The following is a 16,540-nucleotide window of genomic DNA, read 5'->3' as shown; positions in this document are numbered from 1 at the left end:
GCATCCGCCTTAACATTCTTAGTACCAGGGATGTAAGTAACGGAGAAATTAAACCGCGAGAAAAACAGTGCCCACCTAGCCTGACGGGCATTCAGGCGCTTGGCAGCATCAAGATATATCAGATTTTTATGATCCGTAAGAACCTGAACGGGAAATTCCGCACCTTCCAAGAAGTGGCGCCAGTGTTCAAATGCGAGTTTAATAGCCAATAATTCCCGATTACCAATATCGTAATTCAGTTCAGTCTCCGAAAATTTTTTTGAAAAAAAGGCACAGGGATGTAATCCATCCCCGTTATCCTGAGACAATACTGCGCCAACCCCCACAGAGGAAGCATCAACCTCAACCAAAAACGGCTTAGTCACATCAGGCTGCATAAGGATGGGAGCAGAGGTGAACCTCTCCTTGAGATACACAAAAGCTTCAATAGCCTCAGAAGACCACTGAACCGCATCAGCACCTTTCCTGGTGAGATCGGTCAGAGGTTTGACAATACTAGAAATTTTTTTTATGAATTTTCTGTAATAATTGGCGAAACCTAAAAACCTCTGTATCGATTTCAAACCAATAGGCCTAGGCCATTCCTGTACAGCTTGAACTTTAACCGGGTCCATCTCAAAACCTTCGCTGGAGATAATGTAACCCAAAAAACTAATTCTCTGTACAGCGAACTCACATTTCTCCAGCTTAGCAAAAAGCGAATTGTCCATTAACAACTGTAATACCTCACGTACGCTCCGCCAATGAGACTCCAGATCCGGCGAATAAATCAAAATGTCATCCAAATACACAACCACATTTTTGCCGATCAAAGGTCTAAGGATGTCATTAATAAGATTCTGAAAAAATGCAGGAGCATTGGTAAGACCAAAAGGCATCACCAGATTCTCAAAATGACCCACAGGAGTGTTAAAAGCAGTCTTCCATTCGTCACCCTCCTTCATGCGCAACAGATTGTATGCCCCCTTAAGGTCAATTTTAGAGAACCACTTGGCCCCCATTAACTGGTTAAATAAATCAGGAATCAATGGCAGTGGGTAAGGATTGCATACAGTAATTTTGTTAATCTCACGAAAATCCAGACAAGGACGTAAACCGCCGTCCTTTTTTTTTACAAAAAAAAAATCCAACCGCCACAGGAGACTTAGAGGGCCTAATGTGACCGGCGGCCAAACTTGTCTGTATGTACTCCTCCAAAGCCTTCCTCTCAGGAATAGTAAGGTTAAATAAACGACTTTTAGGAAGAGTCGATCCAGGGACAAATTCAATAGAACAATCATAGTCTCTATGGGGAGGCAAAACCTGCGATTCCTTCTCAGAAAAAACTCTCCAAAAATCCTGAATAGGAACAGGCAATTCTCCCCTATCCAAAGCTGCAATACGCCCGTTACAACACTTGTCATAACATTTATGGCTCCAAGATTTAATTTCATTGGTAGACCAATCCAGTACAGGATTGTGAAATTTTAACCAGGGCAATCCCAATATTACTGGAGAAGGCAAGTTATTCAACACTACCAAATCCAATTTCTCATGGTGAACACCATTAATAGTGAGAGGAAATTCACAGACCTTGAGAGTAATATTCTTCAAAGGGGAACCATCCACAGAAACCACAGCAATGGGGGATGATAAAGGTTCGGGTTTTAAATTGAGTCTTTCCAAGAATCCCCCATCAATTACATTCAGAGTAGACCCACAATCGACACCCGAAATTCCATTAATTTTTCCTGAGCAATCGTGGAAGCAGCTAAAAATACACCCTTGGAATTTAAACAGGCAATACGGGCATGACTGACCATTTTTTTTTCTTTCTTCATACGAAGCTCACAGCCTTTAATCAAATGACCAGATTTTCCGCAATAGAAACACAAGCCTTCAAAAAGTCTACGGTCTTTTTCTTGAGAGCGAGGTGCCACCGATCTAATCTCCATCGGTTCACCACTGTTAGTACACACATTGTTATAACCAGAAACTGACATAGCAGAGGATTTGCTCTCATTAACCCTTGCACGCAGTCTTCTATCCACCCGTATAGCTAATTGCATAGCCTGTTGCAAATCTTCAGGTGTAGGATAAGCAATTAGCAGGTCTTTAACCCTTTCATTGAGCCCAGCAAGAAATAGACTTTTCAGAGCAGAATCGTTCCACCCTGTTTGAGTAGACCATCGACGGAAATGAGTACAATATTTTTCCACATTACCTGATCCTTGTCTGAAACGTCTTAACTCAGTCTCAGCTGATGCGACACGGTCAGGATCATCATATAATAGCCCCAAAGCAGAAAAAAAACTATCCACTGATCTGAAGCATGTATCACTAGGTTGCAAAGAAAAGGCCCACTCCTGAGGCTCTTTGCGCAAAAGTGACATTATGAACCCTATGCGCTGGGATTCATCCCCAGAGGACTTGGGTCTCAAACGAAAATACAATAAGCAAGCATTTTTAAATGAAAAAAATTCTCGGTGTTCACCAAAAAATAAATCCGGCAAACATACCTTAGGCTCCAAGAAATGTGCTCCAGGACAGTTACTCACGTGCTGACGGAGCTCGGCCACCTCCAGAGAGAGTCCCTGCAGGCGATGAGCCAAATCCTGAACCGACACCATGATGGAACAGAAAAATCTTTCCTTAGAGAATTTGCAGGCTGGACTTACTGTTATGTTCTGCTACCAGAGCTAAGGAAAGAGAGGAGATCTGTCCCTACGATAGAACTCAGCTGAATCCCTACGATGTAACAGGGGACCTGATCCTGCGATCAGACCTGCTAAAGTCCTAAGCTAGTCTGTACGGAGACCTATAGATGTGGGGGAGGAATCCCTACAAGTACTAAGGACTAGGAGGAAAATGGACACCTCCTAACAGAAATAGTAGCAGACAGACGAACAAACAAAATATATAGAACATAGAGGTCCGTAGACCAAGCAAACTAACAGAGTTAGATACAGAGCACAGGCTAGCTAGAAAGTAGTTATACAATGAAGTCCAGCAAAGCCAGAAGGGCGGAGCAGGATTAAATAGGCCAACAAGGTCATGTGACCAGCAAAGGAAAAAACCTAAGAGCAAGGTTCTAACACTTTTGCTTTGATGACTGCTTTGCACACTCTTGGCATTCACTTGATGAGCTTCAAGAGGTAGTCACCGGAAATGGTTTTCACTTCACAGGTGTGCCCTATCAGGTTTAATAAGTGGAATTTCTTGCCTTGTAAATGTGGTTGGCACCATCAGTTGTGTTGTGCAGAAGTCTGGTGGATACACAGCTAATAGTCCTACTGAATAGACTGTTAGAATTTGTATTATGGCAAGTAAAAAGCAGCTAAGTAAAGAAAAAAGACTGACCATCATTACTTTAAGTAATGAAGGTCAGTCAGTCCGAAAAATTGCGAAACTTTGAAAGTGTCCCCAAGTGCAGTTGCAAAAACCATCAAGCGCTACAAAGAAGCTGGCTCACATGAAGACCGCCCCAGGAAAGGAAGACCAAGAGTCACCTCTGCTTCTGAGGATAAGTTTATCCGAGTCACCAGCCTCAGAAATCGCTTGTTAACAGCAGCTCAGATTAGAGACCGGGTCAATGCCACACAGAGTTCTAGCAGCACTCCACTAGCAGTACCCTGTAATCATTTATTGCTGCCAAAAAAGTTATGACTTTCTGATGGGGAACTGTGACTGCGCTTACAGATTTGCAGACTACAATAAAGCTATCGCCACCTGCTGTCTACACCAAAACCAGGGTATCCAACATTTTTACCCAGCCACCACCAAAATCTTAATAACTATCAGCGATCTTTGCCTGCACTAGCGGTGTGTTTTGTACCAAGTGCATATTGGGGCTATCAACATAACCACTTCTGACTACGGGATCAGATTTGTACTCCATTCCATATACACACAGTAATTCCAACATCTACATTCTGCCAGTAGGTATATCTAGGTCTCATGTTCACCGTATCTACACTGACGTGACCACCTATTCATAATCCAAGTGTCCTCTCTATCTAGGTAATTAAAAGGACAATACCACCTCGCTTACTCCTTTTGCACCAACCTCCTACTCAGTCTCTGGAGCTCCAGGGACATTGCACTGTTAGTCAGGTATGGTCACTTATAACCATCAGTTTTTCAACACTTATTGCTGATCCTATTCTTGTGTTCCTTCTTCTAGTTTTTTCTCATCGGATCCACAACGTCCTATGAGACTGTTTAATCGCACGGAACACCTAGACTCATCCAGGTATAAACACGGAATCCCAATCCAACCTTTCTGTAAAACAACCCAGAACCTAAATCAATTTCCTCTTTTTTCTTTTAAGGTGTATTACCACCTCAAACTAAATTGACCTTTATGTGACCTATCTACCAACCGCTTCCAATACGAATTTGATCCTAAACAGGACTCCCTGCAATCAGGACCATCATCCACATCCCCCTTTTGTATTGGTTTTAATAATTTTTAATGTACGTCATTCTATTTTAATAAAATATACCTTTTACCCTACCACTTCTCACTACTTCTTGCAATCTCGTAGTCCAGCTCAAATTATCACATTGTCTATTATTCCAATTTTCTATTTGGGCACTTTGTGGCTAGTGCCCCAATTTGCAGCAGGACTATCAGACCATCTACTAGCGCCACTGTACTCCTTTTTTAAGGTACTTATTTACTGAATAGGAAATAGTTTGTATATACTGTATACACACCTAGCACCCCTCAGTATATGAAATGTAGCACATTAATAAAGATTGTATATTTGTACATAGTTGTGGGTGCCAACAACTCTATTTTCATTGGTAGGTTATAAGACTCTTCTGCATGCCTCACATGCCTATGTATTAAATGATATTCCAAATAAGGGTTGCCTGCCTCCCGGGCTCTTTTTTTTTGCGCTGCAGAGTCTTGGTGTATATATATCTATCTGCTGCATCTTCACACTTCTTTCCCCTTTGCCTCCTGCACGGAAAATCTCAAAAGGAGAAACCTTTCACAAGCAGGAGGCAGAGAAGAGCAGGGTTGCAAGGTTTAAGAAGATATATTTTTAAACCTCTTTGCCCCAAATCACATTGCATTTGCAATATGTAAAAAGCTAAATCACTTGTATGTGCTGTAGACTTCAAATTTTTATTTTAACTGTGTTAAGTATTTATTTCTGGATTAATACTTAAGTTCACAGAATATTTAGAAGCATGCATGTTTCATGCATGGGAATTTGATTTTTTGACACTATGATTCAAAGAAAAAAAACAGGGTATATAAGAGTATGAACCACCCTTGCTGACAGTATTATTGGATCTGTTCCATAAACACAGGGTGGGTCCACACATTTATGAATGCAGGAATCTAAAATCCTGAGAATTATCTCATGTTATGACTGCTATGACTAAATCTGATTTCCTCACAATGATGAACTATCTTTTTTGCATACAGTTTAAAACATTGGTGGATTTCCTAAGATACACTGACCCTTAAGTGGACATTTGTTTCATTGTTGCACAATTCCCCTTTTTCCAAAAAATTAAAAGTATCTAATCATTGAAAAGCTTTTTCTCAAGAAATTATTATGTAATGTTACAGGAAAAATAGTTTCACAACTCATTGCCAGTAATGCTAGAGGGAATTCCAGAAGTCTTGTATCTAGATTTGTAACATACATTTTCTGCAGCAGGAAAGTAAATGGTTACAAACAGATTGATGTTCACCAAGAAGTTTTAAAATTGCATGAAGTAACAAGTAGTTCAAGCAGAGGTCACTATGTGCATAGGTGGATGTGTATGAGAAACATGCATTATTCAATTTCTTGGAATCTGGGAGCAGTATATAAACGCAATAAAAGACTACAATGCAAAGATTTATAAGACCCTAGAAAGATAACAATATTTGACCCAAATAATGACTAGAGAGGTTACCCAGCAGCACCACATAGACATAAATGGCACAGAAAAACTCTCTCAATTTTATTACACTTTGACTAGAGAAAAAATGATGATTATGCTTCAGGATCTCATTATACCGTATGATTACCTAGCAGCCATAATAATGACTATTTCATTAAGGTGGATATTAACATTTTGTAATAAGACCTTTTTAAATAAAGAATTGCGTTTGATGGATCAAAGATGAATTCATCCCCAAATTACAACACTCGACCTCACTTTGAACACACGAATTATAGCTGAATAGACTTTAATGTACATATAGAAGGAGTTGGTCACTTTGGCCCCTAAACATCAAAGCAATTTTGCCAGAATTCTAGTGTTAATTGCTTTGGAAAGTCACAATGTTTTGGCGCAACTCAGAGTTGTGCAAAAATTGGCATTTTCACACCAGTTTCTCCATCCATATAAGCAGAGCAGGGGTGAGATGGTGGCGCAATACTACAGCGTGTCTAATTCAAGATGAGCTGTGCCATTCCTTAGGAGGTTCCTTCCAGTGGAAAGAGTGTATAGTAAAATAATTAAAGACGCACTAACATCAAAGTTTTTATCCTCTTAATATGTTGCAGTCATCTCGTATATAGCATTGTGAACTCACAATTGCTCATTTTGCCTTTCTATCCAACTAATTCTTCTCTTTTTTCTACTCCTTGTAGAATCAGGAAGTCTCTTGTCCCTGCATTTATCATTCCCCTCTCTAACTTCTGACCCAGCTGCTCTGCTCCTCCCCCCTACCAGGGACTTTTGCAGTGACTTATGACTCATACGAGGAAAACTGACCTCCTGTTCCTACATAAAGCTTAGAAGGATTCATCTAGTCAGTTTTTAATCATGTGATTATCATGATATGGCAATAGATTAAGAGGATAAAAAATTTGATGGGAGTGCTTCTTTAACCCCTTTAAAACCCAAGGTGGTTTGCACGTTAATGACCAGGCCAATTTTTACAATTCTGACCACTGTCACTTTATGAGGTAATACCTCTGGAACGCTTCAACGGATCCCCCTGATTATGAGAGTGTTTTTTCGTGACATATTGTACTTCATGATTGTGGTAAAAGTTCTTCTATATCACTTGCATTTATTTGTGAAAAAAACAAAAATTTGGCGAAAATTTTGAAAATTTTGCAATTTTCAAAATTTGAATTTTTATGCCCTTAAATCAGAGAGATATGTCACACAAAATAGTTAATAAATAACATTTTCCAAATGTCTACTTTACATCAGCACAATTTTGGAAACAATTTTTTTTTTTACTGGGGAGCTATAAGGGTTAAAAGTTGACCAGCGATTTCTCATTTTTCCAACAAAACTTGCAAAACCATTTTTTTAGGGACCACATCATATTTAAAGTCACTTTGAGGTGTCTTTATGACAGAAAATACCCAAAAGTGACACCATTCTAAAAACTGTACCCCTCAAGGTGCTCAAAACCACATTCAAGAACTTTATTAACCCTTCAGGTGCTTCACAGGAATTTTTGGAATGTGGAAGAAAAAAATTAACATTTAACTTTTTTCACAAAAATGTTACTTTAGACCCAATTTTTTTTATTTTCGCAGGGGTAACAGGAAAAAATGGACCCCAAAAATTGTTGTGCAATTTCCTCTGGGCACGCAGATACGCCATATGTGGGGAAAAAACACTGTTTGGGCGCACGGCAGGGTTCGGAAGGGAAGGAGCACCATTTTACATTTTGAATGTAAAATTTGCTTGAATAATTAGCGGACACCATGTTGCATTTGGGGAGCCCCTGATGTGCCTAAACAGTGGAAACCCCCCACAAGTGACACCATTTTGGAAACTAGACCCCTCAGGGAACTTATCTAGATGTGTGGTGAGCACATTGAACCCCCAAGTCCTTTACGGAAGTTTATAACATGGAGCCGTGAAAATAAAAAAATCTAACTTTTTCCACAAAAATGATGTTTTAGCCCCAATTTTTTTATTTTCACAAGGGTAAGAGGAGAAAATGAACCCCAAAAACTTTTGTGCAATTTCTCCTGAGTACGTCAATACCCCATATGTGGGGAAAATACAGTGTTTGGGCGCACGGCAGAGTTCAGAAGGGAAGGAGCACTGTGTGACTTTTTGAACGCAAAATCGGCTGGAATCGAGAGCGGACGCCATGTCGCGTTTGGAGAGCCCCTGATGTGCCTAAATAGTGGAAACCCCCCACAAGTGACCCCATTTTGGAAACTACACCCCTCAAGGATTTTATCAAGGGGTTTAGTTAACATTTTAAACCCAGAGGTACGACACAGAATTTGATAACATTAGGTCATCAAATTGAATAACTTGTCATTAGTCTTGAGCGCAAGTGCTCACTACTTGGGTTTGCATTGGGTACTCAGGTATGCACCATGTATCACAGGTGCTCAAGTGAAATGCTCGAGTCGCATGTTTCACGGTTATTAGACACCCAAAAAAAAACATGCGGGGATAGCTCGTGCACGGCAGGCAGTCCCTGCGAGTTTTTTTTGGCCGCGAAGCACATGGGGCGGAGATTTGAGTACCCGCGATACTCAATGCTTACCCGACCACCTGATGCAAACTCAAGTAGCAAGCACTTGCATTCAACACTAGCCGCCATATTGCCATCTTTTTTTTTTTTACCTTTGAAAAAAAAAACAACCCTAACCGTACCCTAGCCTAACCCTAATCCCAACCCTAACATTAGCACAACCCTAACCCAAGCCCCAGCCCTAGCGTTTATTTTTTACGCCGTTCCTCGTGCGGTATAAGTGATTAGACGACTTTATTCTTCAGGTCTGTGCGACTACAGAGATACCAGAATCATATCGGGTTTTTATGATTGACAGCTGTCACACACTAAAAGACACATATTTTGTAAAATCTATTTTTTGCATCGCCATATTTTGAGAGCTATAATTTTTCCATATTTTAGCCGACAGAGTCATGTGACGGCTTGATTTTTGCGGGATGAGTTGACGTTTTTAATTGGTGCCATTTTCGGGCACGTGACATTTTTTGATCACTTTCTATTCCAGCTTTTGGAAGGCAGAATAAACAAAAACCAACAATTCGGAAATTGTTTTTTTTAAAAAAAATTTATTCTACTCCGCATGTGGTAAAATTGATAAGGTAGCTTTACTCTTCAGGTCTGTACGTTTACAGCGGTACCACATTTATATCATTTTTCTATGTTTTGGCGCTTTTACACCATAAAAGCTATTTTATAGAAAAAAATATTTTTTTGCATCGCTTTATTCTGAGAGCTATAACTTTTTATTTTTTCAGATGATGGAGCTGTATGGCAGCTTGTTTTTTGCAGGACAAGATGTCGTTTTCAGCGATACCATTTTTATTTATATTCGTCTTTTTGATCGCGTGTTATTCCATTTTTTGCTTGGCGGTATGATGATAAAGCATTGTTTTTTGCTTCGTTTTTTATTTTTTTTACCATGTTCACTGAAGGGGTTAACTAGTGGGACGATTTTATAGGTCAGGTCGTTCCGGATGCGGCTATACCAAATATGTGTACTTTTATTGTTTGTTTTTTTTTGTTTTCATAATAATTTTTATTGATGGGTCATTATATTTTTATTTTTGGTGGATTTTTTTTAATTTTTATTTTTTATATTTTTACAATTATTTTTTTTTTTTCACTTTCTTACAGTTTTTTTATTTGTTTACTTTGTCCCACTATGGGACTTTCACTGTGCTATGCAGGCTGTCAGCGCTGCACAGTGAGAAGATAGTTTGGTCATGCACTGCGCGTGACCAAAAAAATCTTCCTGCTGTCTGGTGACCCGGATGTTGTCATGACGACATTGGGTCATCATGGCAACATTCGGGAAGCCGCGGCAGACAACACTGGAGACCGGAAGAGGAGGTGAGTATTCCGATCACCTCACCTTAGCCACCGCAATGCTGCGATCGACTTCGATCGCAGCATTGCGGGGGTTGATGTGCCGGGAGCGGTGCGGGACCGCTCCCTGCACATAGTACCGGGTGTCAGCTGTGACAATCAGCTGACACCCGGCGGCGATCGCGCCCGCACAGCCTGTGTGCGCACGCGATCGCCATGACGCACTAATACGGGTCAGGCTCTTAAAGCCCAGGGCACAGACGCGTATTAGTACATCATGGGCTTTAAATGGGTTAACGTAATATATTCCACTGATTAATAGTTCTCATGGTAAATAAAGCTTGTCTTCTATGGATATTGAGCCTTTATGTAGCGTCGGCGTCCCTGCCTCCTGCTAGGCAGGGACGCCGTTCCCCTCACCTCTCCGCTCCGTGCCCGGCGACTTCCTCCCGCTCTGCTGGCAGCGCGCGCTGCTTCCCGGCCTTAGTGCTTAGGGCGCGCGCGCGCACGCTCCCCCTCTCTTAAAGGGGCCACGCGCGCCATCCTAAGGAGTCCCCGGCCAAGGCACCTCCTCCAAAATGGAGGTGCCCGAGCAATGTTGTTGCAAAGCCTTTCAACTCTGCTTCAGCCCTCAGGTCCCATTACCAGTTACCTGCCAGTTACCTGCCAGTCACCTGCCAGTCACCTGCCAGATTCCTGCCTGTTACTTATCTATCTGCGGTCCGACAGTCTGCCTACCAGCCCTGCCAGTCTGTCTATGGATCAGTCTGCCCGCTCACCTGGGAGCGCTCACCTACTACCTGTCTGCTAGCCTACCTGGAGGCTCCGCCGTCACGTGCTGTGACCACCTGCCTGTCCAGAGACTCTTGCCAGCTCACCTGGGAGCGCTCACCTGCTACCTGCCTGTTAGCCTACCTGGAGGCTCTGCCGTCACCTGCCGTGACCACCTGCCTGTTCAGAGACTCTTGCCCGCTCACCTGGGAGCGCTCACCTGCTACCTGCCTGCTAGCCTACCAGGAGGCTCTGCCGTCACGTGCCGTGACCACCTGCCTGTCCAGAGACTCTTGCCCGCTCACCTGGGAGCGCTCTTCTGCTACCTGCCTGCTAGCCTACCTGGAGCCGTCACTTGCTGTGACCACCGGCCTGTCCAGAGACTCTTGCCCGCTCACCTGGGAGCGTCCACCTGCTACCTGCCTGCTAGCCTACCTGGAGGCTCTGCCGTCACTTGCCGTGACCACCCGCCTGTCAAGAGACTGTCCCCGTCACTTGCCGTGACCTCCTGCCCTTCTACCCAGAGACTGTCCCCGTCACTTGCCGTGACCTCCTGCCCTTCTACCCAGAGACTGTCCCCGTCACCTGCAGTGTCCTCCTGCCCTTCTACCCAGAGACTGTCCCCGTCACTAGCCGTGACTACCTGCCCGCCTTCCCTGGGAGCCACCCACTTCCTTACAAGGACTGCCCCCTTGTATAGTTGCTCAGAGGTTCCACCTCCCAGACCCGTTACAGTTTGCTCGGGCCATGGAACCGGGTGGCACCCAAAATCCCTCGCTCTCGGACCTATGCCATGAACTGTCCCATCAGAGGTCCCAACAGGAGTCCATCCTGAGCCACCTGCGGAACGTCAACTCTTGCCTGGACACTCTGACTGCTCCAGCAGCAACCACCGCTAGTGTCTTGACTCGCAACCCGGCAGCGCCGCTGCCCACCAATACCATGGCATCCTGCCCCGGTCCCCGGCTTTCTGCACCTCCTCGCTTCGGAGGCGACCCCACTCAAGCTCGGGGCTTCATAAACCAGTGCACCCTGCACTTTGAACTCCTGGCCCACCAGTTTATCTCCGACCGAGCCAGAGTGGCATTCATCATGTCCTATCTCACTGGGGAGGCACTGGCATGGCTTAACCCTCTGTGGGAGAGAGGGGATCCCCTGGTGTCCGACTTGTTGTCTTTCCTCACTGCTTTCCGAAGGGTCTTCCATGAACCGGGACGAAAGACCTCATCTGCCTCCTCTTTGCTACGTCTCCGCCAAGGGAGTCTCACCGTGGGTCAATATGCCATACAATTCCGCACCCTCGCTTCTGAGCTTGCCTGGGATAATGAGGCCCTGGTGTCCGTCTTCTGGGAGGGCCTTTCCGGTCTGATTAAAGATGAGCTCGCCGGTCGGGACATTCCTACCACCCTGGATGACCTGGTGTCTCTGGCTACCCGGATTGACATCCGGTTTCAAGCACGTACCAAAGAGACCACCCGTGAGAGAAGGTTTCCCCGCCTAGCTCCTACTTTCCAGAAACCTGTCTCCTCTTCTGTCACTCCCCGGGCGCACTCACCCGAGTCCATGCAGATCGACCAGACCAAGTTGGTCAAATCTCGCCAAGAGTCACGCTGAGCCGAGGGGAGCTGCTTCTATTGTGGCAGTAAGGAGCACCTGATTCGTTCCTGCCTGGAGAGGCCGGGAAACTCCAGTGTCTAGGACCGCTCGGAGAGGTCGCCCTAGACAAAAATAAGTCCTCTCCAACCCTGACTTTGTCTGTATCTATATCCTGGGGAGAGAACCGTCACTTTGAACTCGCCCACCTGGACTCTGGATCCGCTGGAAACCTCATCTCTCAGTCCCTGGTTGAGAAATACCGTATTCCCACCAAGTCTCTGGCTGAACCTTTGTCAGTCGCCTCCGTGGATGGAAGACTTCTTCCGGTGACCATCCTGCTCGTCACGGAACCCATAACCCTGCAGGTGGGAATGCTGCACTCTGAGGTAATCTCCTTCCATGTGTTGTCCGGACTCTCCCACTCCCTATTGCTAGGTCTACCTTGGCTCCAGACACATGAACCCGTGTTGAACTGGCATTCCGGTGAAGTACTCCGGTGGGGGCCGGCCTGCCATAAGACCTGCCTGGTTCCGGTTCGTCCGGTTCGTCCTCCACCTATCTCAGCTAATTTACCCGGTCTTCCGGCTCCTTACTGGCCCTATGCTGACGTCTTCGGTAAGAAAGAAGCAGAGACATTGCCACCTCATAGGCCATATGATTGCCCGATCGACCTGGTACCCGGCGCCACTCCACCCCGTGGGGGTATTTATCCGTTGTCTGCGGCAGAAACCCGGGCCATGTCTGAGTACATAGAGGAGAATCTGGCCAGGGGATTCATCCGGAAGTCTACTTCCCCGGCTGGAGCCGGATTCTTCTTTGTCAAAAAAAAAGATGGCTCGCTTCGCACCTGTATTGACTATAGAGGACTCAATCAGATCACGGTTAAAAATAAATACCCCCTTCCGCTCATCTCTGAGTTATTTGACCACCTTAAAGGCGCCAGGATCTTTTCCAAGCTGGATCTACGTGGAGCATATAACCTGGTCCGTATCCGTCAGGGAGACGAGTGGAAAACAGCATTTAATACCCGGGACGGACACTATGAGTACCGTGTGATGCCCTTCGGTCTCTGCAATGCTCCCGCCGTCTTCCAAGAACTGGTCAACGACATCTTCCGTGACCTTCTTTACTCCTGCGTGGTGGTATACCTGGACGACATCTTGGTCTTCTCTCCGGATCTTCCCACACACCGGAGGGATGTTCGTCAGGTCCTGCTTAGGCTCAGGCAGAACCACCTCTATGCTAAATACGAGAAGTGCCTTTTTGAGCAGACCTCTCTTCCTTTTCTGGGCTATGTTATATCCCAGACAGGCTTGCGAATGGATCCAGAGAAGCTCTCTGCTGTCCTAAAGTGGCCCCGTCCGGAGGGCTTCAAGGCGATACAGCGATTCTTGGGCTTCGCTAATTACTATCGTCTCTTCATTCCTCACTTTTCGTCACGGACTGCGCCCATATCTGCGCTCACCCGTAAGGGAGCAAATCCCAAGGTATGGTCATCCGAAGATGAGGAGGCCTTCCTTTCCCTGAAACAAGCCTTCTCCTCTGCCCCTGTGCTGCACCGTCCGGACTGCAACAAACAGTTCTACCTGGAGGTTGATGCCTCCTCCTCTGGAGCCGGAGCAGTGCTCACCCAAAAGTCTTCCTCCGGGAGAATGGTAACCTGCGGCTTTTTCTCTAAAATCTTCTCCTCCTCTGAGCGCAATTACTCCATAGGAGACCGAGAACTGCTAGCCGTTAAATTGGCACTGGAGGAGTGGCATTACCTGCTTGAAGGGGCTCTATACCCGGTGATCATCTACACGGATCACAAGAACCTGGCATATCTCCAAAATGCCCAGAGACTTAATCCACGTCAGGCCCGGTGGTCTTTGTTTTTTGCCCGCTTCGATTTCATCCTTCATTTCCGCCCAGCGGACAAAAATGTCAAAGCTGATGCCTTGTCCCGATCCTTCCTGTCCTCCGACCAAGAGGAGGAGCCTATGCACATTATCGACCCCTCCAAGGTGATGAATGTGGCCCCCTTGGATTTGACTCGTCTTCCACCCGGCAAGACGTTCGTGGTGCCTCCAGACCGTGAGAGGGTTCTTCGCTGGGGTCATTCTTCTAAACTAGCTGGCCATGCCGGCCAAAAAAAGACCTTCCTACTCATTTCCCGGCATTACTGGTGGTCTACCCTGCGTAAGGATGTGGTAGACTTCGTCTCTGCCTGTTCATCTTGTGGCCGCAACAAAGTTCCCAGACACTTACCAGCTGGTCATCTCCTGCCGCTTCCCATACCTGTTGCCCCGTGGCAACACATCGCTATGGACTTCATTACCGATCTTCCTGTCTCTGCCGGGTGTACTGTCATTTGGGTGATCGCGGACCGCTTCTCTAAAATGGCCCACTTCATTCCCCTGCCTGGTCTTCCGTCTGCACCTGAGCTGGCTAAGGACTTTATCCGCCATATCTTTCGTCTCCATGGTCTACCCCTCCACATCGTGTCGGATCGAGGGGTTCAGTTTACCTCACGCTTCTGGAGAGCCACATGTAAACTGCTGGACGTCACCCTGGACTTCTCCTCCGCTTACCACCCTCAGTCCAATGGTCAAGTGGAGCGGATCAATCAGATCCTTACCAGCTATCTCCGGCACTTTGTTAATGCCCACCATTCTGATTGGGTGGACCTCCTTCCTTGGGCCGAGTTCTCTTATAATGTGGGGGTCGTGATGACATTCCACTCGTCCTCCAGTCACTCCAAATTAAGGCTATGAGCATGGGTCAACCATTCAAAGAATGAGTCAGACAACAAGCTGGTTCAAACTCAGAGCACGCTCAAAAGACTACTACAGACAACGTTCTCAGCAATGTTCTGTGTTTATTCCTACATACACAAACCTAAATACACTACATAATGGGAGGGGATAGGGGTTGTCCGGAGCGGGGTAAGCCATGAAAGTCCAGTGTCTGGCCACTCCTGATTGGTCCACATCTCCTTATCTCAGTCTCTGGGCAGATATTGCAGCCGTCAGCTTATAATCTTGTTTCGTTTCTCTGAAATAAGTCTTGGCAACACTGGAACTGTCTTAGTTTAAGTTTCGATTTGAGTAATACATAGCAAGGAAAGCTTATTGTTATATGACACAAAATGGTGGTTAGTACATTAGCAAAAAAGCGTATAAAAGTTACAAAAGTATAAAAGTTACAAATATATATATTCTCTTTTACCCCGACATTCCCCCCTAAACACTAAGCTTTCCCTTGCTTTGGGCCTTTGAGACTGTCCATGTGTGGGGAGAGGGGAGGTGGATTTCTTCACCCAATCATCTTAGAAGCTGCCCCCTTATGGGACGCCCCCAGACAATTGAGCCCTACCCTGAATGACACATGGAGTTCTCCCAACTGACCCTAAACTAAATCTCTCAAATGAACTTTATCATGGGGGGGGCTGGTCAGGCTTGTTCAAAGGAGTGTATTTCTCCATATCTTCTCTTGATTCAGAAAGGTCCCGGAGGTTGGGACAGCATTGGTTATATTTTCCTGTTATAAGGGGACTATGCAGCACAGGACCACCAGGCCCAATACTAGTAGACCTCCCATTACTAGACAAACTTGTTGGAGGAATCCCTTGAGCCCTCCCAACCAACCTGAGAAGAAGGAGATATCTACCCCTGTGTGGTAGCTGTCCACCCTGGGACAGACAGTAAGCTTATGGAAAGGATATAGAAGAAGGTAGTCATCTTTTATAGACTCGTTCTGTCTCTCTTGCAGTGGGAGGCGTGAATACAGGTGCTCTTGCCCTCAAGCTTCAGAGCCGTCGGGGTGGTGAGAAGCACAGTGTACGGTCCCTCGAACCGCGGCTGGAGGCAGTCTTTCCGGACAAACTTCTTCACATACACTAGATCGCCTGGGATGAAATCATGTACTGCATCACCTGTAGATTCTGGGAGAGAAGCAGATACTGGAGAGCGGGTGTTAGTCAATTCTCTAGACAGAGCAATCACAAATTTTACCACTCTATCATTTGTTTCGGACAATTCTTGGGGCCTAATCTCTACTATCTTGGGCGGGGCCCCAAACAGAATTTCGTAGGGAGTTAGCCCATGTTTAGCTTGTGGGGTGTGTCTGATATGATACAGTACTATGGGGAGTAGGTCGGGCCAGGGGAGGGGATGATCTTGGGTCATTTTCAAGAGCTGGGTCTTGAGTGTGGAGTTCATCCTTTCCACTTTGCCTAAACTGGCAGGATGGTATGGAGTGTGGAGGCCCAAATCTGTTCCCAACATGTTCCAGAGTTCTTTGTAGATATTTGCTGTGAAAGCTGGTCCTTGGTCCGATTCTATGACTTGGGGAACTCCAAATCTGCAGGCAACTTCGGTGATCAGTTTCTTGGCTGTGACTTTAGCAGTCATGTTGACAACCGGGTAGGCCTCG

The sequence above is a fragment of the Phyllobates terribilis genome, unplaced genomic scaffold, assembly GCF_046119375.1.
Source record: "Phyllobates terribilis strain yellow unplaced genomic scaffold, ASM4611937v1 Scaffold_11__3_contigs__length_659146591, whole genome shotgun sequence".
Classification (NCBI taxonomy): domain Eukaryota; kingdom Metazoa; phylum Chordata; class Amphibia; order Anura; family Dendrobatidae; genus Phyllobates; species Phyllobates terribilis.
This window is presented reverse-complemented; position numbering follows the sequence as displayed.